The sequence below is a fragment of the Amblyomma maculatum genome, chromosome 5, assembly GCF_055883805.1.
Source record: "Amblyomma maculatum isolate TAMU_Amacu chromosome 5, ASM5588380v1, whole genome shotgun sequence".
NCBI classification, from domain to species: Eukaryota; Metazoa; Arthropoda; class Arachnida; order Ixodida; family Ixodidae; genus Amblyomma; species Amblyomma maculatum.
This window is the reverse complement of record NC_139348.1, coordinates 49,233,572-49,259,769: the sequence shown is the minus strand read 5'-3', so window position 1 is coordinate 49,259,769 and position 26,198 is coordinate 49,233,572.

Sequence of the window (26,198 nt, the reverse complement as noted above, 5' to 3'; positions counted from 1 at the left end):
CGAGGCCAAAATTTGGTAGTGAGCAATTCCGATTTAAATATCCCCACTGAATTGGTCATACTCGAATTAGTTTAGACATCAATTTTGGTCACAGTCTGATAAAGTCAAATTTTCTGTGTCCAAGGGGCCAAATTTTCGGAGTGAGCAATCCCGACTTAGAGATCCCCACTCAATTGGCCATACTCGAATTAGTTTACACATGAATTTTGGTCGCATTCTGATGAGGTCAAATTTTCGGCGTCCACGGGCCAAATTTTGGGAGCGAGCAATCCCAATTTAGAGATCCCCACTGAATGGGCCATACTCGAATTAGTTTAAACCTCAATTTTGGTCACATTCTGCGAGGTCAAATTTTCGGTGTCCACGAGGCCAAATTTTGGGGTGAGCAATTCAGATTTAGAGATCCCCACTGAATTGGCCATACTCGAATTAGTTTAGACAACAATTTTCGTCACATTCTGATGACGTCAAATTTTCGGTGTCCAAGGGGCCACATTTTGGGAATGAGCAATCCCGATTTAGAGATCCCCACTGGATTAGCCATACTCGAATTTTTTTTGACATCACTTTTACTTTCATTCTGACGAGCTCAAATTTTGGGTGGCCGAGGGGCCAAATTTTGGAAGTCAGCAATCCCGATTTTGAGGTCCCCACTGAATTGGCCATATTTGAATTAGTTTAGACATCAATTTTGGTCACATTCTGATGTCATCAAATTTTCGGTGTCCAAGGGGCCAAATTTTGGGAGTGAGCAATCCCGACTTAGAGATCCCCACTGAATTGGCCATACTCGAAATAGTTTAGACATCAATTTTAGTCATATTTCAATGACGTCAAACTTTTGGTTTCCACGGGGCCAAATTTTCGGAGTGAGCAATCCCGACTTAGAGATCCCCACTGAATTGGCCATACTCAAAATAGTTTAGACATCAATTTTGGTCACATTCTGATGAGGTCAAATTATCGGTGTCCACGAGGCCAAACTTTGGGAGTGAGCAATTCCGATTTAGCAATCCCCACTGAATTGGCCATACTCGAAATAGTTTAGACATCAATTTTGATCACATTCTGATGAGGTCAAATTTTTGGTGTCCATGGGGCCAAATTTTGGGAGTGAGCAATCCCAATTTAGAGATCCCCACTGAATTGGCCACTCTCGAAATAGTTTAGACATCAATTTTGGTCACATTCTGATGAGGTTAAATTTTCGGTGTCCAAGCGGCCAAATTATGGGAGAGAGCAATCCCGATTTAGAGATCCCCACTGAATTCGCCATACTCGAAGTAGTTTAGACCTCAATTTTGGCCACATTCTGATGACGTCAAATTTTTGGTGTCCACGGGGCCAAATTTTCGGAGTGAGCAATCCCGATTTAGAGATCCCCACTGAATTGGCCACTCTCGAAATAGTTTAGACATCAATTTTGGTCACATTCTGATGAGGTTAAATTTTCGGTGTCCAAGCGGCCAAATTATGGGAGAGAGCAATCCCAATTTAGAGATCCCCACTGAATTGGCCATACTCGAACTAGTTTAGACATCAATTTTGTTCACAGTCTGATAAGGTCAAATTTTCGGTGTCCATGGGGCCAAATTTTGGGAGTGAGCAATCCCAATTTTGAGATCCCCACTGAATTTACCATACTCGAATTAGTTTAGACCTCAATTTTGGCCACAATGTGATGAGGTCAAATTTTTGGGGTCCAAGGGGCCAAATTATGGAGAGAGCGATCCCAATTTAGAGATCCCCACTGAATTGGCCTTACTCGAATTAGATTAGACATCAATTTTGGTCGCATTCTGATAAGGGCAAAATTTTCGATGTCCACGGTGCCAAATTTTGGGAGTGAGCAATCCTAATTTAGAGATTCCCACTCAATTGGACATACTCGAATTAGTTTAGACATCAATTTTGGTCACATTCTGATGAGGTCAAATTTTCGGTGTCTACAGTGCCAAATTTTGGGAGTGAGCAATCCCGACTTAGAGATCCCCACTGAATTGGCCATACTCGAAATAGTTTAGACATCAATTTTAGTCATATTTCAATGACGTCAAACTTTTGGTTTCCACGGGGCCAAATTTTCGGAGTGAGCAATCCCGACTTAGAGATCCCCACTGAATTGGCCTTACTCAAAATAGTTTAGACATCAATTTTGGTCACATTCTGATGAGGTCAAATTATCGGTGTCCACGAGGCCAAACTTTGGGAGTGAGCAATTCCGATTTAGCAATCCCCACTGAATTGGCCATACTCGAAATAGTTTAGACCTCAAATAGTGGTCACATTCTGATGAGGTCAAATTTTCGGTGTCCACGAGGCCAAAATTTGGGAGCAATTCCGATTTAGAGATCCCCACTGAATTGGCCATACTCGAACTAGTTTAGACATCAATTTTGTTCACAGTCTAATAAGGTCAAATTTTCGGTTTCCATGGGGCCAAATTTTGGGAGTGAGCAATCCCAATTTACAGATCCCCACTGATTTTACCATACTCGAATTAGTTTAGACCTCAATTTTGGCCACAATGTGATGAGGTCAAATTATCGGTGTCCACGAGGCCAAACTTTGGGAGTGAGCAATTCCGATTTAGCGATCCCCACTGAATTGGCCATACTCGAAATAGTTTAGACATCAATTTTGGTCACATTCTGATGAGGTCAAATTTTCGGTGTCCAAGGGGCCAAATTATGGAGAGAGCGATCCCAATTTAGAGATCCCCACTGAATTGGCCTTACTCGAATTAGATTAGACATCAATTTTGGTCGCATTCTGATAAGGTCAAATTTTCGTTGTCCACGGTGCCAAATTTTGGGAGTGAGCAATCTCAATTTAGAGATTCCCACTCAATTGGCCATACTCGAATTAGTTTAGACCTCAAATAGTGGTCACATTCTGATGAGGTCAAATTTTTGGTGTCCATGGGGCCAAATTTTGGGAGTGAGCAATCCCAATTTAGAGATCCCCACTGAATTCGCCATACTCCAATTAGTTTAGACATCAATTTTGGTCACATTCTGATGAGGTCAAATTTTCGGTGTCTACAGTGCCAAATTTTGGGAGTGAGCAATCCCGATTTAGAGATCCCCACTGAATTCGCCATACTCGAAGTAGTTTAGACCTCAATTTTGGCCACATTCTGATGACGTCAAATTTTTGGTGTCCACGGGGCCAAATTTTCGGTGTGAGCAATCCCGATTTAGAGATCCCCACTGAATTGGCCACTCTCGAAATAGCTTAGACATCAATTTTGGTCACATTCTGATGAGGTCAAATTTTCGGTGTCCAAGGGGCCAAATTATGGGAGAGAGCAATCCCAATTTCGAGATCCCCACTGAATTGGCCATACTCGAAATAGTTTAGACATCAATTTTGGTCACATTCTGATGAAGTCAAATTATCGGTGTCCACGAGGCCAAACTTTGGGAGTGAGCAATTCCGATTTGGCGATCCCCACTGAATTGGCCATACTCGAAATAGTTTAGACATCAATTTTGATCACATTCTGATGAGGTCAAATTTTTGGTGTCCATGGGGCCAAATTTTGGGAGTGAGCAATCCCAATTTAGAGATCCCCACTGAATTCGCCATACTCCAATTAGTTCAGACATCAATTTTGGTCACATTCTGATGAGGTCAAATTTTCGGTGTCTACAGTGCCAAATTTTGGGAGTGAGCAATCCCGATTTAGAGATCCCCACTGAATTCGCCATACTCGAAGTAGTTTAGACCTCAATTTTGGCCACATTCTGATAAGGTCAAATTTTCGGTGTCCACGGTGCCAAATTTTGGGAGTGAGCAATCCCAATTTAGAGATTCCCACTCAATTGGCCATACTCGAATTAGTTTAGACCTCAAATAGTGGTCACATTCTGATGAGGTCAAATTTTTGGTGTCCATGGGGCCAAATTTTGGGAGTGAGCAATCCCAATTTAGAGATCCCCACTGAATTCGCCATACTCCAATTAGTTTAGACATCAATTTTGGTCCCATTCTGATGAGGTCAAATTTTCGGTGTCTACAGTGCCAAATTTTGGGAGTGAGCAATCCCGATTTAGAGATCCCCACTGAATTCGCCATACTCGAAGTAGTTTAGACCTCAATTTTGGCCACATTCTGATGACGTCAAATTTTTGGTGTCCACGGTGCCAAATTTTGGGAGTGAGCAATCCCAATTTAGAGATTCCCACTCAATTGGCCATACTCGAATTAGTTTAGACCTCAAATAGTGGTCACAATCTGATGAGGTCAAATTTTCGGTGTCCACGAGGCCAATTTTTGGGAGTGAGCAATTCCGATTTAGAGATCCCCACTGAATTGGCCATACTCGAATTAGTTTAGACATCAATTTTGGTCACAGTCTGATAAGGTCAAATTTTCGGTGTCCATGGGGCCAAATTTTGGAAGTGAGCAATCCCAATTTAGAGATCCCCACTGAATTGGCCATACTCGAATTAGTTTAGACATCAATTTTGGTCACAGTCTGATAAGGTCAAATTTTCGGTGTCCATGGGGCCAAATTTTGGAAGTGAGCAATCCCAATTTAGAGATCCCCACTGAATTCGCCATACTCGAATTAGTTTAGACCTCAATTTTGGCCACATTCTGATGAGGTCATATTTTCGGTGTCCACGGGGCCAAATTTTCGGAATGAGCAAACCCGATTTAGAGGTCCCCACTGAATTGGCCATACTCGAAATAGTTTAGACACCAATTTTGGTCACATTCTGATGAGGTAAAATTTTCGGTGTCCAATGGGCCAAATTATGGGAGAGAGCAATCCAAATTTAGAGATCCCCACAGAATTAGCCATACACGAATTAGTTTAGACCTCAAATAGTGTTCACATTCTGATGAGGTCAAATTTTCGGTGTCCACGAGGCCAAAATTTGGTAGTGAGCAATTCCGATTTAGAGATCCCCACTGAATTGGTCATACTCGAATTAGTTTAGACATCAATTTTGGTCACAATCTGTTAAGGTCAAATTTTCTGTGTCCAAGGGGCCAAATTTTCGGAGTGAGCAATCCCGACTTAGAGATCCCCACTCAGTTGGCCATACTCGAATGAGTTTACACATGAATTTTGGTCGCATTCTGATGAGGTCAAATTTTCGGCGTCCACGGGGCCAAATTTTGGGAGCGAGCAATCCCAATTTAGAGATCCCCACTGAATGGGCCATACTCGAATTAGTTTAAACCTCAATTTTGGTCACATTCTGATGAGGTCAAATTTTCGGTGTCCACGAGGCCAAATTTTGGGGTGAACAATTCAGATTTAGAGATCCCCACTGAATTGGCCATACTCGAATTAGTTTAGACAACAATTTTCGTCACATTCTGATGACGTCAAATTTTCGGTGTACAAGGGGCCACATTTTGGGAACGAGCAATCCCGATTTAGAGATCCCCACTGGATTGGCCATACTCGAAATAGTATAGACATCAATTTTGGTCACATTCTGATGAGGTCAAATTTTCGGTGTCCAAGGGGCCAAATTATGGAGAGAGCGATCCCAATTTAGAGATCCCCACTGAATTGGCCTTACTCGAATTAGATTAGACATCAATTTTGGTCGCATTCTGATAAGGTCAAATTTTCGGTGTCCACGGTGCCAAATTTTGGGAGTGAGCAATCCCAATTTAAAGATTCCCACTCAATTGGCCATACTCGAATTAGTTTAGACCTCAAATAGTGGTCTATTCTGATGAGGTCAAATTATCGGTGTCCACGAGGCCGAACTTTGGGAGTGAGCAATTCCGATTTAGCGATCCCCACTGAATTGGCCATACTCGAAATAGTTTAGACATCAATTTTGATCACATTCTGATGAGGTCAAATTTTTGGTGTCCATGGGGCCAAATTTTGGGAGTGAGCAATCCCAATTTAGAGATCCCCACTGAATTCGCCATATTCCAATTAGTTTAGACATCAATTTTGGTCACATTCTGATGAGGTCAAATTTTCGGTGTCTACAGTGCCAAATTTTGGGAGTGAGCAATCCCGATCTAGAGATCCCCACTGAATTGGCCATTCTCGAAATAGTTTAGACATCAATTTTGGTCACATTCTGATGAGGTCAAATTTTCGGTGTCCAAGGGGCCAAATTATGAGAGAGAGCAATCCCAATTTAGAGATCCCCACTGAATTGGCCATACTCGAATTAGTTTAGACCTCAAATAGTGGTCACATTCTGATGAGGTCAAATTTTCGGTGTCCACGAGGCCAAAATTTGGGAGCAATTCCGATTTAGAGACCCCCACTGAATTGGCCATACTCGAACTAGTTTAGACATCAATTTTGGCCACACTGTGATGAGGTCAAATTTTCGGTGTCCACGGGGCCAAATTTTCGGAGTGAGCAATCCCGATTTAGAGATCCCCACTGAATTGGCCATACTCGAAATAGTATAGACATCAATTTTGGTCACATTCTGATGAGGTCAAATTTTCGGTGTCCAAGGGGCCAAATTATGGAGAGAGCGATCCCAATTTAGAGATCCCCACTGAATTGGCCTTACTCGAATTAGATTAGACATCAATTTTGGTCGCATTCTGATAAGGTCAAATTTTCGGTGTCCACGGTGCCAAATTTTGGGAGTGAGCAATCCCAATTTAGAGATTCCCACTCAATTGGCCATACTCGAATTAGTTTAGACATCAATTTTGGTCACAGTCTGATAAGGTCAAATTTACGGTGTCCATGGGGCCAAATTTTGGAAGTGAGCAATCCCAATTTAGAGATCCCCACTGAATTCACCATACTCGAATTAGTTTAGACATCAATTTTGGTCACATTCTGATGAGGTCAAATTTTCGGTGTCCAAGGGGCCAAATTATGGAGAGAGCGATCCCAATTTAGAGATCCCCACTGAATTGGCCTTACTCGAATTAGATTAGACATCAATTTTGGTCACATTCTGATGAGGTCAAATTTTCGGTGTCCAAGGGGCCAAATTATGGAGAGAGCGATCCCAATTTAGAGATCCCCACTGAATTGGCCTTACTCGAATTAGATTAGACATCAATTTTGGTCGCATTCTGATAAGGTCAAATTTTCGGTGTCCACGGTGCCAAATTTTGGGAGTGAGCAATCCCAATTTAGAGATTCCCACTCAATTGGCCATACTCGAATTAGTTTAGACCTCAAATAGTGGTCACATTCTGATGAGGTCAAATTTTTGCTCTCCATGGGGCCAAATTTTGGGAGTGAGCAATCCCAATTTAGAGATCCCCACTGAATTCGCCATACTCCAATTAGTTTAGACATCAATTTTGGTCACATTCTGATGAGGTCAAATTTTCGGTGTCTACAGTGCCAAATTTTGGGAGTGAGCAATCCCGATTTAGAGATCCCCACTGAATTCGCCATACTCGAAGTAGTTTAGACCTCAATTTTGGCCACAATGTGATGAGGTCAAATTATCGGTGTCCACGAGGCCAAACTTTGGGAGTGAGCAATTCCGATTTAGCGATCCCCACTGAATTTGCCATACTCGAACTAATTTAGACATCAATTTTGTTCACAGTCTGATAAGGTCAAATTTTCGGTGTCCATGGGGCCAAATTTTGGGAGTGAGCAATCCCAATTTAGAGATCCCCACTGAATTTACCATACTCGAATTAGTTTAGACCTCAATTTTGGCCACACTGTGATGAGGTCAAATTTTCGGTGTCCACGGGGCCAAATTTTCGGAGTGAGCAATCCCGATTTAGAGATCCCCACTGAATTGGCCATACTCGAAATAGTATAGACATCAATTTTGGTCACATTCTGATGAGGTCAAATTTTCGGTGTCCAAGGGGCCAAATTATGGAGAGAGCGATCCCAATTTAGAGATCCCCACTGAATTGGCCTTACTCGAATTAGATTAGACATCAATTTTGGTCGCATTCTGATAAGGTCAAATTTTCGGTGTCCATGGTGCCAAATTTTGGGAGTGAGCAATCCCAATTTAGAGATTCCTACTCAATTGGCCATACTCGAATTAGTTTAGACCTCAAATAGTGGTCACATTCTGATGAGGTCAAATTTTCGGTGTCCACGAGGCCAAGTTTTGGGAGTGAGCAATTCCGATTTAGAGATCCCCACTGAATTGGCCATACTCGAATTAGTTTAGACATCAATTTTGGTCACAGTCTGATAAGGTCAAATTTTCGGTGTCCATGGGGCCAAATTTTGGAAGTGAGCAATCCCAATTTAGAGATCCCCACTGAATTCGCCACACTCGAATTAGTTTAGACATCAATTTTGGTCACATTCTGATGAGGTCAAATTTTCAGTGTCCACGGTGCCAAATTTTGGGAGTGAGCAATCCCGATTTAGAGATCCCCACTGAATTCGCCATACTCGAATTAGTTTAGACCTCAATTTTGGCCACATTCTGATGAGGTCATATTTTCGGTGTCCACGGGGCCAAATTTTCGAAGTGAGCAAACCCGATTTAGAGGTCCCCACTGAATTGGCCATACTCGAAAAACTTTAGACACCAATTTTGGTCACATTCTGATGAGGTAAAAATATCGGTGTCCAAGGGGCCAAATTATTGGAGAGAGCAATCCAAATTTCGAGATCCCCACTGAATTGGCCATACACGAATTAGTTTAGACCTCAAATAGTGGTTACATTCTGACGAGGTCAAATTTTCGGTGTCCACGAGGCCAAAATTTGGTAGTGAGCAATTCCGATTTAAAGATCCCCACTGAATTGGTCATACTCGAATTAGTTTAGACATCAATTTTGGTCACAGTCTGATAAAGTCAAATTTTCTGTGTCCAAGGGGCCAAATTTTCGGAGTGAGCAATCCCGACTTAGAGATCCCCACTCAATTGGCCATACTCGAATTAGTTTACACATGAATTTTGGTCGCATTCTGATGAGGTCAAATTTTCGGCGTCCACGGGCCAAATTTTGGGAGCGAGCAATCCCAATTTAGAGATATCCACTGAATGGGCCATACTCGAATTAGTTTAAACCTCAATTTTGGTCACATTCTGCGAGGTCAAATTTTCGGTGTCCACGAGGCCAAATTTTGGGGTGAGCAATTCAGATTTAGAGATCCCCACTGAATTGGCCATACTCGAATTAGTTTAGACAACAATTTTCGTCACATTCTGATGACGTCAAATTTTCGGTGTCCAAGGGGCCACATTTTGGGAATGAGCAATCCCGATTTAGAGATCCCCACTGGATTAGCCATACTCGAATTTTTTTTGACATCACTTTTACTTTCATTCTGACGAGCTCAAATTTTGGGTGGCCGAGGGGCCAAATTTTGGAAGTCAGCAATCCCGATTTTGAGGTCCCCACTGAATTGGCCATATTTGAATTAGTTTAGACATCAATTTTGGTCACATTCTGATGTCATCAAATTTTCGGTGTCCAAGGGGCCAAATTTTGGGAGTGAGCAATCCCGACTTAGAGATCCCCACTGAATTGGCCATACTCGAAATAGTTTAGACATCAATTTTAGTCATATTTCAATGACGTCAAACTTTTGGTTTCCACGGGGCCAAATTTTCGGAGTTAGCAATCCCGACTTAGAGATCCCCACTGAATTGGCCATACTCAAAATAGTTTAGACATCAATTTTGGTCACATTCTGATGAGGTCAAATTATCGGTGTCCACGAGGCCAAACTTTGGGAGTGAGCAATTCCGATTTAGCAATCCCCACTGAATTGGCCATACTCGAAATAGTTTAGACATCAATTTTGATCACATTCTGATGAGGTCAAATTTTTGGTGTCCATGGGGCCAAATTTTGGGAGTGAGCAATCCCAATTTAGAGATCCCCACTGAATTGGCCACTCTCGAAATAGTTTAGACATCAATTTTGGTCACATTCTGATGAGGTTAAATTTTCGGTGTCCAAGCGGCCAAATTATGGGAGAGAGCAATCCCGATTTAGAGATCCCCACTGAATTCGCCATACTCGAAGTAGTTTAGACCTCAATTTTGGCCACATTCTGATGACGTCAAATTTTTGGTGTCCACGGGGCCAAATTTTCGGAGTGAGCAATCCCGATTTAGAGATCCCCACTGAATTGGCCACTCTCGAAATAGTTTAGACATCAATTTTGGTCACATTCTGATGAGGTTAAATCGTCAAATTTTTGGTGTCCACGGGGCCAAATTTTCGGAGTGAGCAATCCCGATTTAGAGATCCCCACTGAATTGGCCACTCTCGAAATAGCTTAGACATCAATTTTGGTCACATTCTGATGAGGTCAAATTTTCGGTGTCCAAGGGGCCAAACTATGGGAGAGAGCAATCCCAATTTAGAGATCCCCACTGTATTGGCCATACTCGAATTAGTTTAGACCTCAAATAGTGGTCACATTCTGATGAGGTCAAATTTTCGGTGTCCACGAGGCCAAAATTTGGGAACAATTCCGATTTAGAGATCCCCACTGAATTGGCCATACTCGAACTAGTTTAGACATCAATTTTGTTCACAGTCTAATAAGGTCAAATTTTCGGTGTCCATGGGGCCAAATTTTGGGAGTGAGCAATCGCAATTTACAGATCCCCACTGATTTTACCATACTCGAATTAGTTTAGACCTCAATTTTGGCCACAATGTGATGAGGTCAAATTATCGGTGTCCACGAGGCCAAACTTTGGGAGTGAGCAATTCCGATTTAGCGATCCCCACTGAATTGGCCATACTCGAAATAGTTTAGACATCAATTTTGGTCACAATCTGATGAGGTCAAATTTTCGGTGTCCAAGGGGCCAAATTATGGAGAGAGCGATCCCAATTTAGAGATCCCCACTGAATTGGCCTTACTCGAATTAGATTAGACATCAATTTTGGTCGCATTCTGATAAGGTCAAATTATCGGTGTCCACGGTGCCAAATTTTGGGAGTGAGCAATCCCAATTTAGAGATTCCCACTCAATTGGCCATACTCGAATTAGTTTAGACCTCAAATAGTGGTCACACTCTGATGAGGTCAAATTTTTGGTGTCCATGGGGCCAAATTTTGGGAGTGAGCAATCCCAATTTAGAGATCCCCACTGAATTCGCCATACTCCAATTAGTTTAGACATCAATTTTGGTCACATTCTGATGAGGTCAAATTTTCGGTGTCTACAGTGCCAAATTTTGGGAGTGAGCAATCCCGATTTAGAGATCCCCACTGAATTCGCCATACTCGAAGTAGTTTAGACCTCAATTTTGGCCACATTCTGATGACGTCAAATTTTTGGTGTCCACGGGGCCAAATTTTCGGAGTGAGCAATCCCGATTTAGAGATCCCCACTGAATTGGCCACTCTCGAAATAGCTTAGACATCAATTTTGGTCACATTCTGATGAGGTCAAATTTTCGGTGTCCAAGGGGCCAAATTATGGGAGAGAGCAATCCCAATTTAGACATCCCCACTGAATTGGCCATACTCGAATTAGTTTAGACCTCAAATAGTGGTCACATTCTGATGAGGTCAAATTTTCGGTGTCCAAGGGGCCAAATTATGGAGAGAGCGATCCCAATTTAGAGATCCCCACTGAATTGGCCTTACTCGAATTAGATTAGACATCAATTTTGGTCGCATTCTGATAAGGTCAAATTTTCGGTGTCCACGGTGCCAAATTTTGGAAGTGAGCAATCCCAATTTAGAGATTCCCACTCAATTGGCCATACTCGAATTAGTTTAGACCTCAAATAGTGGTCACAATCTGATGAGGTCAAATTTTCGGTGTCCACGAGGCCAATTTTTGGGAGTGAGCAATTCCGATTTAGAGATCCCCACTGAATTGGCCATACTCGAATTAGTTTAGACATCAATTTTGGTCACAGTCTGATAAGGTCAAATTTTCGGTGTCCATGGGGCCAAATTTTGGAAGTGAGCAATCCCAATTTAGAGATCCCCACTGAATTCGCCATACTCGAATTAGTTTAGACATCAATTTTGGTCACATTCTGATGAGGTCAATGTTTCAGTGTCCACGGTGCCAAATTTTGGGAGTGAGCAATCCCGATTTAGAGATCCCCACTGAATTCGCCATACTCGAATTAGTTTAGACCTCAATTTTGGCCACATTCTGATGAGGTCATATTTTCGGTGTCCACGGGGCCAAATTTTCGAAGTGAGCAAACCCGATTTAGAGGTCCCCACTGAATTGGCCATACTCGAAATAGTTTAGACACCAATTTTGGTCACATTCTGATGAGGTAAAAATTTCGGTGTCCAAGGGGCCAAATTATTGGAGAGAGCAATCCAAATTTAGAGATCCCCACTGAATTGGCCATACACGAATTAGTTTAGACCTCAAATAGTGGTTACATTCTGATGAGGTCAAATTTTCGGTGTCCACGAGGCCAAAATTTGGTAGTGAGCAATTCCGATTTAAATATCCCCACTGAATTGGTCATACTCGAATTAGTTTAGACATCAATTTTGGTCACATTCTGATGAGGTCAAATTTTCGGTGTCCAAGGGGCCAAACTATGGGAGAGAGCAATCCCAATTTAGAGATCCCCACTGAATTGGCCATACTCGAATTAGTTTATTCCTCAAATAGTGGTCACATTCTGATGAGGTCAAATTTTCGGTGTCCACGAGGCCAAAATTTGGGAGCAATTCCGATTTAGAGATCCCCACTGAATTGGCCATACTCGAACTAGTTTAGACATCAATTTTGTTCACAGTCTAATAAGGTCAAATTTTCGGTGTCCATGGGGCCAAATTTTGGGAGTGAGCAATCCCAATTTACAGATCCCCACTGATTTTACCATACTCGAATTAGTTTAGACCTCAATTTTGGCCACAATGTGATGAGGTCAAATTATCGGTGTCCACGAGGCCAAACTTTGGGAGTGAGCAATTCCGATTTAGCGATCCCCACTGAATTGGCCATACTCGAAATAGTTTAGACATCAATTTTGGTCACATTCTGATGAGGTCAAATTTTCGGTGTCCAAGGGGCCAAATTATGGAGAGAGCGATCCCAATTTAGAGATCCCCACTGAATTGGCCTTACTCGAATTAGATTAGACATCAATTTTGGTCGCATTCTGATAAGGTCAAATTTTCGTTGTCCACGGTGCCAAATTTTGGGAGTGAGCAATCTCAATTTAGAGATTCCCACTCAATTGGCCATACTCGAATTAGTTTAGACCTCAAATAGTGGTCACATTCTGATGAGGTCAAATTTTTGGTGTCCATGGGGCCAAATTTTGGGAGTGAGCAATCCCAATTTAGAGATCCCCACTGAATTCGCCATACTCCAATTAGTTTAGACATCAATTTTGGTCACATTCTGATGAGGTCAAATTTTCGGTGTCTACAGTGCCAAATTTTGGGAGTGAGCAATCCCGATTTAGAGATCCCCACTGAATTCGTCATACTCGAAGTAGTTTAGACCTCAATTTTGGCCACATTCTGATGACGTCAAATTTTTGGTGTCCACGGGGCCAAATTTTGGGAGTGAGCAATCCCAATTTAGAGATTCCCACTCAATTGGCCATACTCGAATTAGTTTAGACATCAATTTTGGTCACATTCTGATGAAGTCAAATTATCGGTGTCCACGAGGCCAAACTTTGGGAGTGAGCAATTCCGATTTGGCGATCCCCACTGAATTGGCCATACTCGAAATAGTTTAGACATCAATTTTGATCACATTCTGATGAGGTCAAATTTTTGGTGTCCATGGGGCCAAATTTTGGGAGTGAGCAATCCCAATTTAGAGATCCCCACTGAATTCGCCATACTCCAATTAGTTTAGACATCAATTTTGGTCACATTCTGATGAGGTCAAATTTTCGGTGTCTACAGTGCCAAATTTTGGGAGTGAGCAATCCCGATTTAGAGATCCCCACTGAATTCGCCATACTCGAAGTAGTTTAGACCTCAATTTTGGCCACATTCTGATGACATCAAATTTTTGGTGTCCACGGGGCCAAATTTTCGGAGTGAGCAATCCCGATTTAGAGATCCCCACTGAATTGGCCACTCTCGAAATAGTTTAGACATCAATTTTGGTCACATTCTGATGAGGTCAAATTTTCGGTGTCCAAGGGGCCAAATTATGTGAGAGAGCAATCCCAATTTAGAGATCCCCACTGAATTGGCCATACTCGAATTAGTTTAGACCTCAAATAGTGGTCACATTCTGATGAGGTCAAATTTTTGGTGTCCACGAGGCCAAAATTTGGGAGCAATTCCGATTTAGAGATCCCCACTGAATTGGCCATACTCGAATTAGTTTACACATGAATTTTGGTCGCATTCTGATAAGGTCAAATTTTTGTTGTCCACGGTGCCAAATTTTGGGAGTGAGCAATCCCAATTTAGAGATTCCCACTCAATTGGCCATACTCGAATTAGTTTAGACCTCAAATAGTGGTCACATTCTGATGAGGTCAAATTTTTGGTGTCCATGGGGCCAAATTTTGGGAGTGAGCAATCCCAATTTAGAGATCCCCACTGAATTCGCCATACTCCAATTAGTTTAGACATCAATTTTGGTCACATTCTGATGAGGTCAAATTTTCGGTGTCTACAGTGCCAAATTTTGGGAGTGAGCAATCCCGATTTAGAGATCCCCACTGAATTCGCCATACTCGAAGTAGTTTAGACCTCAATTTTGGCCACATTCTGATGACGTCAAATTTTTGGTGTCCACGGGGCCAAATTTTCGGAGTGAGCAATCCCGATTTAGAGATCCCCACTGAATTGGCCACTCTCGAAATAGCTTAGACATCAATTTTGGTCACATTCTGATGAGGTCAAATTTTCGGTGTCCAAGGGGCCAAATTATGGGAGAGAGCAATCCCAATTTAGACATCCCCACTGAATTGGCCATACTCGAATTAGTTTAGACCTCAAATAGTGGTCACATTCTGATGAGGTCAAATTTTCGGTGTCCAAGGGGCCAAATTATGGAGAGAGCGATCCCAATTTAGAGATCCCCACTGAATTGGCCTTACTCGAATTAGATTAGACATCAATTTTGGTCGCATTCTGATAAAGTCAAATTTTCGGTGTCCACGGTGCCAAATTTTGGGAGTGAGCAATCCCAATTTAGAGATTCCCACTCAATTGGCCATACTCGAATTAGTTTAGACCTCAAATAGTGGTCACAATCTGATGAGGTCAAATTTTCGGTGTCCACGAGGCCAATTTTTGGGAGTGAGCAATTCCGATTTAGAGATCCCCACTGAATTGGCCATACTCGAATTAGTTTAGACATCAATTTTGGTCACAGTCTGATAAGGTCAAATTTTCGGTGTCCATGGGGCCAAATTTTGGAAGTGAGCAATCCCAATTTAGAGATCCCCACTGAATTCGCCATACTCGAATTAGTTTAGACATCAATTTTGGTCACATTCTGATGAGGTCAAATTTTCAGTGTCCACGGTGCCAAATTTTGGGAGTGAGCAATCCCGATTTAGAGATCCCCACTGAATTCGCCATACTCGAATTAGTTTAGACCTCAATTTTGGCCACATTCTGATGAGGTCATATTTTCGGTGTCCACGGGGCCAAATTTTCGAAGTGAGCAAACCCGATTTAGAGGTCCCCACTGAATTGGCCATACTCGAAATAGTTTAGACACCAATTTTGGTCACATTCTGATGAGGTAAAAATTTCGGTGTCCAAGGGGCCAAATTATTGGAGAGAGCAATCCAAATTTAGAGATCCCCACTGAATTGGCCATACACGAATTAGTTTAGACCTCAAATAGTGGTTACATTCTGATGATGTCAAATTTTCGGTGTCCACGAGGCCAAAATTTGGTAGTGAGCAATTCCGATTTAAATATCCCCACTGAATTGGTCATACTCGAATTAGTTTATTCCTCAAATAGTGGTCACATTCTGATGAGGTCAAATTTTCGGTGTCCACGAGGCCAAAATTTGGGAGCAATTCCGATTTAGAGATCCCCACTGAATTGGCCATACTCGAACTAGTTTAGACATCAATTTTGTTCACAGTCTAATAAGGTCAAATTTTCGGTGTCCATGGGGCCAAATTTTGGGAGTGAGCAATCCCAATTTACAGATCCCCACTGATTTTACCATACTCGAATTAGTTTAGACCTCAATTTTGGCCACAATGTGATGAGGTCAAATTATCGGTGTCCACGAGGCCAAACTTTGGGAGTGAGCAATTCCGATTTAGCGATCCCCACTGAATTGGCCATACTCGAAATAGTTTAGACATCAATTTTGGTCACATTCTGATGAGGTCAAATTTTCGGTGTCCAAGGGGCCAAATTATGGAGAGAGCGATCCCAATTTAGAGATCCCCACTGAATTGGCCTTACTCGAATTAGATTAGACATCAATTTTGGTCGCATTCTGATAAGGTCAAATTTTCGTTGTCCACGGTGCCAAATTTTGGGAGTGAGCAATCTCAATTTAGAGATTCCCACTCAATTGGCCATACTCGAATTAGTTTAGACCTCAAATAGTGGTCACATTCTGATGAGGTCAAATTTTTGGTGTCCATGGGGCCAAATTTTGGGAGTGAGCAATCCCAATTTAGAGATCCCCACTGAATTCGCCATACTCCAATTAGTTTAGACATCAATTTTGGTCACATTCTGATGAGGTCAAATTTTCGGTGTCTACAGTGCCAAATTTTGGGAGTGAGCAATCCCGATTTAGAGATCCCCACTGAATTCGTCATACTCGAAGTAGTTTAGACCTCAATTTTGGCCACATTCTGATGACGTCAAATTTTTGGTGTCCACGGGGCCAAATTTTGGGAGTGAGCAATCCCAATTTAGAGATTCCCACTCAATTGGCCATACTCGAATTAGTTTAGACATCAATTTTGGTCACATTCTGATGAAGTCAAATTATCGGTGTCCACGAGGCCAAACTTTGGGAGTGAGCAATTCCGATTTGGCGATCCCCACTGAATTGGCCATACTCGAAATAGTTTAGACATCAATTTTGATCACATTCTGATGAGGTCAAATTTTTGGTGTCCATGGGGCCAAATTTTGGGAGTGAGCAATCCCAATTTAGAGATCCCCACTGAATTCGCCATACTCCAATTAGTTTAGACATCAATTTTGGTCACATTCTGATGAGGTCAAATTTTCGGTGTCTACAGTGCCAAATTTTGGGAGTGAGCAATCCCGATTTAGAGATCCCCACTGAATTCGCCATACTCGAAGTAGTTTAGACCTCAATTTTGGCCACATTCTGATGACATCAAATTTTTGGTGTCCACGGGGCCAAATTTTCGGAGTGAGCAATCCCGATTTAGAGATCCCCACTGAATTGGCCACTCTCGAAATAGTTTAGACATCAATTTTGGTCACATTCTGATGAGGTCAAATTTTCGGTGTCCAAGGGGCCAAATTATGTGAGAGAGCAATCCCAATTTAGAGATCCCCACTGAATTGGCCATACTCGAATTAGTTTAGACCTCAAATAGTGGTCACATTCTGATGAGGTCAAATTTTTGGTGTCCACGAGGCCAAAATTTGGGAGCAATTCCGATTTAGAGATCCCCACTGAATTGGCCATACTCGAATTAGTTTACACATGAATTTTGGTCGCATTCTGATAAGGTCAAATTTTTGTTGTCCACGGTGCCAAATTTTGGGAGTGAGCAATCCCAATTTAGAGATTCCCACTCAATTGGCCATACTCGAATTAGTTTAGACCTCAAATAGTGGTCACATTCTGATGAGGTCAAATTTTTGGTGTCCATGGGGCCAAATTTTGGGAGTGAGCAATCCCAATTTAGAGATCCCCACTGAATTCGCCATACTCCAATTAGTTTAGACATCAATTTTGGTCACATTCTGATGAGGTCAAATTTTCGGTGTCTACAGTGCCAAATTTTGGGAGTGAGCAATCCCGATTTAGAGATCCCCACTGAATTCGCCATACTCGAAGTAGTTTAGACCTCAATTTTGGCCACATTCTGATGACGTCAAATTTTTGGTGTCCACGGGGCCAAATTTTCGGAGTGAGCAATCCCGATTTAGAGATCCCCACTGAATTGGCCACTCTCGAAATAGCTTAGACATCAATTTTGGTCACATTCTGATGAGGTCAAATTTTCGGTGTCCAAGGGGCCAAATTATGGGAGAGAGCAATCCCAATTTAGACATCCCCACTGAATTGGCCATACTCGAATTAGTTTAGACCTCAAATAGTGGTCACATTCTGATGAGGTCAAATTTTCGGTGTCCAAGGGGCCAAATTATGGAGAGAGCGATCCCAATTTAGAGATCCCCACTGAATTGGCCTTACTCGAATTAGATTAGACATCAATTTTGGTCGCATTCTGATAAAGTCAAATTTTCGGTGTCCACGGTGCCAAATTTTGGGAGTGAGCAATCCCAATTTAGAGATTCCCACTCAATTGGCCATACTCGAATTAGTTTAGACCTCAAATAGTGGTCACAATCTGATGAGGTCAAATTTTCGGTGTCCACGAGGCCAATTTTTGGGAGTGAGCAATTCCGATTTAGAGATCCCCACTGAATTGGCCATACTCGAATTAGTTTAGACATCAATTTTGGTCACAGTCTGATAAGGTCAAATTTTCGGTGTCCATGGGGCCAAATTTTGGAAGTGAGCAATCCCAATTTAGAGATCCCCACTGAATTCGCCATACTCGAATTAGTTTAGACATCAATTTTGGTCACATTCTGATGAGGTCAAATTTTCAGTGTCCACGGTGCCAAATTTTGGGAGTGAGCAATCCCGATTTAGAGATCCCCACTGAATTCGCCATACTCGAATTAGTTTAGACCTCAATTTTGGCCACATTCTGATGAGGTCATATTTTCGGTGTCCACGGGGCCAAATTTTCGAAGTGAGCAAACCCGATTTAGAGGTCCCCACTGAATTGGCCATACTCGAAATAGTTTAGACACCAATTTTGGTCACATTCTGATGAGGTAAAAATTTCGGTGTCCAAGGGGCCAAATTATTGGAGAGAGCAATCCAAATTTAGAGATCCCCACTGAATTGGCCATACACGAATTAGTTTAGACCTCAAATAGTGGTTACATTCTGATGATGTCAAATTTTCGGTGTCCACGAGGCCAAAATTTGGTAGTGAGCAATTCCGATTTAAATATCCCCACTGAATTGGTCATACTCGAATTAGTTTAGACATCAATTTTGGTCACAGTCTGATAAAGTCAAATTTTCTGTGTCCAAGGGGCCAAATTTTCGGAGTGAGCAATCCCGACTTAGAGATCCCCACTCAATTGGCCATACTCGAATTAGTTTACACATGAATTTTGGTCGCATTCTGATGAGGTCAAATTTTTGGCGTCCACGGGCCAAATTTTGGGAGCGAGCAATCCCAATTTAGAGATCCCCACTGAATGGGCCATACTCGAATTAGTTTAAACCTCAATTTTGGTCACATTCTGCGAGGTCAAATTTTCGGTGTCCACGAGGCCAAATTTTGGGGTGAGCAATTCAGATTTAGAGATCCCCACTGAATTGGCCATACTCGAATTAGTTTAGACAACAATTTTCGTCACATTCTGATGACGTCAAATTTTCGGTGTCCAAGGGGCCACATTTTGGGAATGAGCAATCCCGATTTAGAGATCCCCACTGGATTAGCCATACTCGAATTTTTTTGACATCACTTTTACTTTCATTCTGACGAGCTCAAATTTTGGGTGGCCGAGGGGCCAAATTTTGGAAGTCAGCAATCCCGATTTTGAGGTCCCCACTGAATTGGCCATATTTGAATTAGTTTAGACATCAATTTTGGTCACATTCTGATGTCATCAAATTTTCGGTGTCCAAGGGGCCAAATGTTGGCAGTCAGCAATCCCGACTTAGAGATCCCCACTGAATTGGCCATACTCGAAATAGTTTAGACATCAATTTTAGTCATATTTCAATGACGTCAAACTTTTGGTTTCCACGGGGCCAAATTTTCGGAGTGAGCAATCCCGACTTAGAGATCCCCACTGAATTGGCCATACTCAAAATAGTTTAGACATCAATTTTGGTCACATTCTGATGAGGTCAAATTATCGGTGTCCACGAGGCCAAACTTTGGGAGTGAGCAATTCCGATTTAGCAATCCCCACTGAATTGGCCATACTCGAAATAGTTTAGACATCAATTTTGATCACATTCTGATGAGGTAAAATTTTTGGTGTCCATGGGGCCAAATTTTGGGAGTGAGCAATCCCAATTTAGAGATCCCCACTGAATTGGCCACTCTCGAAATAGTTTAGACATCAATTTTGGTCACATTCTGATGAGGTTAAATTTTCGGTGTCCAAGCGGCCAAATTATGGGAGAGAGCAATCCCGATTTAGAGATCCCCACTGAATTCGCCATACTCGAAGTAGTTTAGACCTCAATTTTGGCCACATTCTGATGACGTCAAATTTTTGGTGTCCACGGGGCCAAATTTTCGGAGTGAGCAATCCCGATTTAGAGATCCCCACTGAATTGGCCACTCTCGAAATAGTTTAGACATCAATTTTGGTCACATTCTGATGAGGTTAAATTTTCGGTGTCCAAGCGGCCAAATTATGGGAGAGAGCAATCCCAATTTAGAGATCCCCACTGAATTGGCCATACTCGAACTAGTTTAGACATCAATTTTGTTCACAGTCTGATAAGGTCAAATTTTCGGTGTCCATGGGGCCAAATTTTGGGAGTGAGCAATCCCAATTTTGAGATCCCCACTGAATTTACCATACTCGAATTAGTTTAGACCTCAATTTTGGCCACAATGTGATGAGGTCAAATTTTTGGGGTCCAAGGGGCCAAATTATGGAGAGAGCGATCCCAATTTAGAGATCCCCACTGAATTGGCCTTACTCGAATTAGATTAGACATCAATTTTGGTCGCATTCTGATAAGGGCAAAATTTTCGATGTCCACGGTGCCAAATTTTGGGAGTGAGCAATCCTAATTTAGAGATTCCCACTCAATTGGACATACTCGAATTAGTTTAGACATCAATTTTGGTCACATTCTGATGAGGTCAAATTTTCGGTGTCTACAGTGCCAAATTTTGGGAGTGAGCAATCCCGACTTAGAGATCCCCACTGAATTGGCCATACTCGAAATAGTTTAGACATCAATTTTAGTCATATTTCAATGACGTCAAACTTTTGGTTTCCACGGGGCCAAATTTTCGGAGTGAGCAATCCCGACTTAGAGATCCCCACTGAATTGGCCATACTCAAAATAGTTTAGACATCAATTTTGGTCACATTCTGATGAGGTCAAATTATCGGTGTCCACGAGGCCAAACTTTGGGAGTGAGCAATTCCGATTTAGCAATCCCCACTGAATTGGCCATACTCGAAATAGTTTAGACATCAATTTTGATCACATTCTGATAAAGTCAAATTTTTGGTGTCCATGGGGCCAAATTTTGGGAGTGAGCAATCCCAATTTAGAGATCCCCACTGAATTGGCCACTCTCGAAATAGTTTAGACATCAATTTTGGTCACATTCTGATGAGGTTAAATTTTCGGTGTCCAAGCGGCCAAATTATGGGAGAGAGCAATCCCGATTTAGAGATCCCCACTGAATTCGCCATACTCGAAGTAGTTTAGACCTCAATTTTGGCCACATTCTGATGACGTGAAATTTTTGGTGTCCACGGGGCAATTTTCGGAGTGAGCAATCTCGATTTAGAGATCCCCACTGAATTGGCCACTCTCGAAATAGTTTAGACATCAATTTTGGTCACATTCTGATGGTGTTAAATTTTCGGTGTCCAAGCGGCCAAATTATGGGAGAGAGCAATCCCAATTTAGAGATCCCCACTGAATTGGTCATACTCGAACTAGTTTAGACATCAATTTTGTTCACAGTCTGATAAGGTCAAATTTTCGGTGTCCATGGGGCCAAATTTTGGGAGTGAGCAATCCCAATTTTGAGATCCCCACTGAATTTACCATACTCGAATTAGTTTAGACCTCAATTTTGGCCACAATGTGATGAGGTCAAATTTTTGGGGTCCAAGGGGCCAAATTATGGAGAGAGCGATCCCAATTTAGAGATCCCCACTGAATTGGCCTTACTCGAATTAGATTAGACATCAATTTTGGTCGCATTCTGATAAGGGCAAAATTTTCTATGTCCACGGTGCCAAATTTTGGGAGTGAGCAATCCTAATTTAGAGATTCCCACTCAATTGGACATACTCGAATTAGTTTAGACATCAATTTTGGTCACATTCTGATGAGGTCAAATTTTCGGTGTCTACAGTGCCAAATTTTGGGAGTGAGCAATCCCGATTTAGAGATCCCCACTGAATTCGCCATACTCGAAGTTGTTTAGACCTCAATTTTGGCCACATTCTGATGACGTCAAATTTTTGGTGTCCACGGGGCCAAATTTTCGGAGTGAGCAATCCCGATTTAGAGATCCCCACTGAATTGGCCACTCTCGAAATAGCTTAGACATCAATTTTGGTCACATTCTGATGAGGTCAAATTTTCGGTGTCCAAGGGGCCAAACTATGGGAGAGAGCAATCCCAATTTAGAGATCCCCACTGAATTGGCCATACTCGAATTAGTTTAGACCTCAAATAGTGGTCACATTCTGATGAGGTCAAATTTTCGGTGTCCACGAGGCCAAAATTTGGGAGCAATTCCGATTTAGAGATCCCCACTGAATTGGCCATACTCGAACTAGTTTAGACATCAATTTTGTTCACAGTCTAATAAGGTCAAATTTTCGGTGTCCATGGGGCCAAATTTTGGGAGTGAGCAATCCCAATTTACAGATCCCCACTGATTTTACCATACTCGAATTAGTTTAGACCTCAATTTTGGCCACAATGTGATGAGGTCAAATTATCGGTGTCCACGAGGCCAAACTTTGGGAGTGAGCAATTCCGATTTAGCGATCCCCACTGAATTGGCCATACTCGAAATAGTTTAGACATCAACTTTGGTCACATTCTGATGAGGTCAAATTTTCGGTGTCCAAGGGGCCAAATTATGGAGAGAGCGATCCCAATTTAGAGATCCCCACTGAATTGGCCTTACTCGAATTAGATTAGACATCAATTTTGGTCGCATTCTGATAAGGTCAAATTTTCGTTGTCCACGGTGCCAAATTTTGGGAGTGAGCAATCTCAATTTAGAGATTCCCACTCAATTGGCCATACTCGAATTAGCTTAGACCTCAAATAGTGGTCACATTCTGATGAGGTCAAATTTTTGGTGTCCATGGGGCCAAATTTTGGGAGTGAGCAATCCCAATTTAGAGATCCCCACTGAATTCGCCATACTCCAATTAGTTTAGACATCAATTTTGGTCACATTCTGATGAGGTCAAATTTTCGGTGTCTACAGTGCCAAATTTTGGGAGTGAGCAATCCCGATTTAGAGATCCCCACTGAATTCGCCATACTCGAAGTAGTTTAGACCTCAATTTTGGCCACATTCTGATGACGTCAAAATTTTGGTGTCCACGGGGCCAAATTTTCGGTGTGAGCAATCCCGATTTAGAGATCCCCACTGAATTGGCCACTCTCGAAATAGCTTAGACATCAATTTTGGTCACATTCTGATGAGGTCAAATTTTCGGTGTCCAAGGGGCCAAATTATGGGAGAGAGCAATCCCAATTTCGAGATCCCCACTGAATTGCCCATACTCGAAATAGTTTAGACATCAATTTTGGTCACATTCTGATGAAGTCAAATTATCGGTGTCCACGAGGCCAAACTTTGGGAGTGAGCAATTCCGATTTGGCGATCCCCACTGAATTGGCCATACTCGAAATAGTTTAGACATCAATTTTGATCACATTCTGATGAGGTCAAATTTTTGGTGTCCATGGGGCAATATTTTGGGAGTGAGCAATCCCAATTTAGAGATCCCCACTGAATTCGCCATACTCCAATTAGTTTAGACATCAATTTTGGTCACATTCTGATGAGGTCAAATTTTCGGTGTCTACAGTGCCAAATTTTGGGAGTGAGCAATCCCGATTTAGAGATCCCCACTGAATTCGCCATACTCGAAGTAGTTTAGACCTCAATTTTGGCCACATTCTGATGACGTCAAATTTTTGGTGTCCACGGGGCCAAATTTTCGGAGTGAGCAATCCCGATTTAGAGATCCCCACTGAATTGGCCACTCTCGAAATAGTTAGGCATCAATTTTGGTCACATTCTGATGAGGTCAAATTTTCGGTGTCCAAGGGGCCAAATTATGGGAGAGAGCAATCCCAATTTAGAGATCCCCACTGAATTGGCCATACTCGAATTAGTTTAGACCTCAAATAGTGGTCACATTCTGATGAGGTCAAATTTTCGGTGTCCACGAGGCCAAAATTTGGGAGCAATTCCGATTTAGAGATCCCCACTGAATTGGCCATACTCGAACTAGTTTAGACATCAATTTTGTTCACAGTCTGATAAGATCAAATTTTCGGTGTCCACGGTGCCAAATTTTGGGAGTGAGCAATCCCAATTTAGAGATTCCCACTCAATTGGCCATACTCGAATTAGTTTAGACCTCAAATAGTGGTCACATTCTGATGAGGTCAAATTTTTGGTGTCCATGGGGCCAAATTTTGGGAGTGAGCAATCCCAATTTAGAGATCCCCACTGAATTCGCCATACTCCAATTAGTTTAGACATCAATTTTGGTCACAATCTGATGAGGTCAAATTTTCGGTGTCTACAGTGCCAAATTTTGGGAGTGAGCAATCCCGATTTAGAGATCCCCACTGAATTCGCCATACTCGAAGTAGTTTAGACCTCAATTTTGGCCACATTCTGATGACGTCAAATTTTTGGTGTCCACGAAGCCAAAATTTGGGAGCAATTCCGATTTAGAGATCCCCACTGAATTGGCCATACTCGAATTAGTTTACACATGAATTTTGGTCGCATTCTGATAAGGTCAAATTTTTGTTGTCCACGGTGCCAAATTTTGGGAGTGAGCAATCCCAATTTAGAGATTCCCACTCAATTGGCCATACTCGAATTAGTTTAGACCTCAAATAGTGGTCACATTCTGATGAGGTCAAATTTTTGGTGTCCATGGGGCCAAATTTTGGGAGTGAGCAATCCCAATTTAGAGATCCCCACTGAATTCGCCATACTCGAAGTAGTTTAGACCTCAATTTTGGTCACATTCTGATGAGGTCAAATTTTCGGTGTCTACAGTGCCAAATTTTGGGAGTGAGCAATCCCGATTTAGAGATCCCCACTGAATTCGCCATACTCGAAGTAGTTTAGACCTCAATTTTGGCCACATTCTGATGACGTCAAATTTTTGGTGTCCACGGGTCCAAATTTTCGGAGTGAGCAATCCCGATTTAGAGATCCCCACTGAATTGGCCACTCTCGAAATAGCTTAGACATCAATTTTGGTCACATTCTGATGAGGTCAAATTTTCGGTGTCCAAGGGGCGAAATTATGGGAGAGAGCAATCCAAATTTAGAGATCCCCACTGAATTGGCCATACACGAATTAGTTTAGACCTCAATTTTGGCCACATTCTGATGACGTCAAATTTTTGGTGTCCACGGGGCCAAATTTTCGGAGTGAGCAATCCCGATTTAGAGATCCCCACTGAATTGGCCACTCTCGAAATAGCTTAGACATCAATTTTGGTCACATTCTGATGAGGTCAAATTTTCGGTGTCCAAGGGGCCAAATTATGGGAGAGAGCAATCCCAATTTAGAGATCCCCACTGAATTGGCCATACTCGAATTAGTTTAGACCTCAAATAGTGGTCACATTCTGATGAGGTCAAATTTTCGGTGTCCAAGGGGCCAAATTATGGAGAGAGCGATCCCAATTTAGAGATCCCCACTGAATTGGCCTTACTCGAATTAGATTAGACATCAATTTTGGTCGCATTCTGATAAGGTCAAATTTTCGGTGTCCACGGTGCCAAATTTTGGGAGTGAGCAATCCCAATTTAGAGATTCCCACTCAATTGGCCATACTCGAATTAGTTTAGACCTCAAATAGTGGTCACATTCTGATGAGGTCAAATTTTTGGTGTCCATGGGGCCAAATTTTGGGAGTGAGCAATCCCAATTTAGAGATCCCCACTGAATTCGCCATACTCCAAATAGTTTAGAGATCAATTTTGGTCCCATTCTGATGAGGTCAAATTTTCGGTGTCTACAGTGCCAAATTTTGGGAGTGAGCAATCCCGATTTAGAGATTCCCACTGAATTCGCCATACTCGAAGTAGTTTAGACCTCAATTTTGGCCACATTCTGATGACGTCAAAATTTTG